The following is a 3,021-nucleotide window of genomic DNA, read 5'->3' on the forward strand; positions in this document are numbered from 1 at the left end:
TTTGCAGGACATCACTGCATTACGCGAGTGCCCACAACCATCCAGATGTGGTAACACTTTTACTGGAAAATAACTCCAACATTAACATCCAGGATGATGTTAATGCACACCGTTGATTAAGGTAGCTATTGGCCATCTGTTTTGGTATGAAATGGATTAGAGGTGTCCTTGTTTGGTTTCTGTTGCTGTGAGAAAACACTGAACAAAACCAACTGAGGAGAGGGAAAAGTTATTTGGCTTACATGTATACATCCCAGTTCATCCTTGTGGGAAGCCTGGTCAGGAGCTCAAATCAGGAACTCGAGGGAAGAACTAAACTAGAGACCAGGGGAGAATGCAGCTTTCCATGGCTTTTACCAAGGTTTGCTCATCATTTCTTCTACAACTGAGAACTTTCTTCTCAGGCATGCCCCTACCACAAGACCTTGGGCTTTCCTACTTCTATCTAAATAAAAAATAGTTCCACACAGTTGCCCAGAGGCCAGTCTGATAGGGACAATCCCTCAAGTGAGGATCTTTCCAGGTGTATTAAGCCTGTGTCACATTGGCAAAAAGAACAAAATCTAACCAAACAAGCAACCTCTGCACTGTGACAGCCAACCAGCACAGACCTGAGTGCTTAGAACATCTGGGTGGGTTGGTAGAACCCCTTAACTCTACCACTTGGAAAAAAGATGTGGTGGGGAGATCATTAAATGAGTCAAGCCTGGAGTACTTAAGAAGACCTTGTGTCAAAATGGAGGGAAAATATGAATAACTAAAACTCTGTCTGATTTAAGGGTAACTATTCAGTGTAATGGTAGAAATGTCTCTCTTGGGTTCCTTGAAGTGAAGATGTATTTCTTTGTACAATTTCCACAGGCTGCGTAGCGGGACAACACACATTGTGTTTGTGTATTGCTCAGGCACAATGCTAATCCAAATCTGATGGATTACAGTGGGAATACAGCCTTCCACCATGCCGTTTCCAGGGGCAGCATAACAATTGTAAAATTACTCCTGGAGTACAACATAGATTTTGAAGCCAAAACAAAGGTAAAGGTCATTCAACTTCATTCCCAATGCACTTCTAGCTATCACACTCAGACCTGTTTTCTACATGCAGAACCTCAAGCATTCTCTCCGAATGTGTTCAGAGGAACGCTTTTTCTCTTTAAATATGTTTTTCATATTTTTTGATAGTTAGTTCAAAAGAACACAGCATAGCACAGTTTGTCTCAGTATTGGCCTTGATTTTAAAATCAAAAATAAAAGATTTAGGATGACACACATATCACATATATACAGACAATAAAAATAAATACATTTCAAGTTAAAAGATTGTAGAATAAATAGAAATGGATTGCTGAAAAGAAGGTACTAGTGTGGGTTTGGCTCAGGGATGAGGGTAGACAGGAAAAGGAGAGAGGTGACAGGCAAATTAGGAAATTTGATCACTGGAGAAAATATGCAAAAAAAATTTAAATTTTTTAAATGTTTTGGTATTCATAGAAGATACTATTGCCCTTGGGAGATAACTCTTAGTTTAGAAAATAAATGTATTTGAAGTGCAGATTGAGAAACTCTGCTCCCACTACCTCTTGAGCACACTCCTACAACAGGGGCATACCAAACTTTATGTATCAGGGTTGTGGCCATGGAGGTCCTACTCTAAAGAGCCAAGAAGGGGCTGGGGATTTAGCTCAGTGGTAGAGTGCTTGCCTAGGAAGCGCAAGGCCCTGGGTTCGGTCCCCAGCTCCGAAAAAAAGAACCAAAAAAAAAAAAAAAAGAGCCAAGAAGATTGGAACCATTGAGTGTTTGGGGCGAGTTCTGTAGGGGAGTGGTGTTCATAGGCAGTATTGGACAGGGAAAAGATGTGTCAAACGGAAGAAGACAGCTGTGTGTGGGAAAGTGCAGCAGGTGTTGTTGTGGTAAAAAAAAAAAAAATCAAAAAAGGCTCAACCAGTTCCTGTGCTTACTGCTCCACACTTTCTCTCCCAGGCTCCCTCTGACCTGGGCAGTCCTCCACCCAACCCTGCCCTCATTCACAACTCCACCCCATCTCATACTGCCAAGGGCTACTCTCTGAGCCTTGCAGCAGTCTCTCTACCCATCTAGTTCCCTAGGCGGGTCACTGCCTCACCAGTTTCATACAGAGACCGCCTATCTTACAGCTCTCTTACTTTGGACTCTGCTCACATTTCCAGCATCCACCCCTTGGTCCCAGAGGCGGCTACCCTCTCATAACTCCTGCCGCTGTTCTGTTTACATTCCCAACATCTGCCCTCTAATAGTTATGTATAAACTCCCGACAACCCATTAAAGTCAAGACTCAACAAACTGCAACCCAACGATGTTAAATTCTCAATCCACAATTCATCCACACAATAAACTCACAACCAATTGATAAGGATACAAACCGCCCACCTAGACAAGATAAATTTGCCTATAGAACTCCATCCCAACTACCTTGGCACTTCAAGACCACCCAAATCTGGGTCATCCTCCATCTCCATCTTGATTCTCCTTCCTTCTCCTTCTCTCCCGCCTTACAAAAGCTTTGTCCCCACCTTACTTTTTTTACTGTCCAATCATTGCCTTGACCTAACTTGTGCCAGCCCTCATGTGCATATAGACATCAAGCTACACTTCACCCTGTCTGTCTAATTAAAAAAAAAAACTTGAAATCCTGTTGGGGAGAGAACTGGACGCTCAGAAGTGTGGAAAATCCTGAGAACTCTGAGAACTACTTCTGCCCACATTCCTGGCCCAAGAGGAACCCTTATAGTGCCCTCTGTACCTCTGGGCACAAGGACCTAGGAGCAGTCAGGGGCAGGACCCTTCAGGTTTCTGCCTGCATTGAGAACTGAAAGCCAGTCACCAGGAGCACCAATACACCTAAGAGCAGAGGTAAGACCAACTCTTCTGCGCCAAGTGACCCTCCTGGAGGCTTTGGGTCACACAACCCTGGATCTGTTCCAAGATCCAGCTGAAAGAAAACAGGTCTACAGGAGTGCTGACACACAGGCCTACAGGAGGGTG

The sequence above is a fragment of the Rattus norvegicus genome, chromosome 16 (genome assembly GCF_021556685.1).
Source record: "Rattus norvegicus strain SHRSP/BbbUtx chromosome 16, alternate assembly SHRSP_T2T, whole genome shotgun sequence".
NCBI classification, from domain to species: Eukaryota; Metazoa; Chordata; class Mammalia; order Rodentia; family Muridae; genus Rattus; species Rattus norvegicus.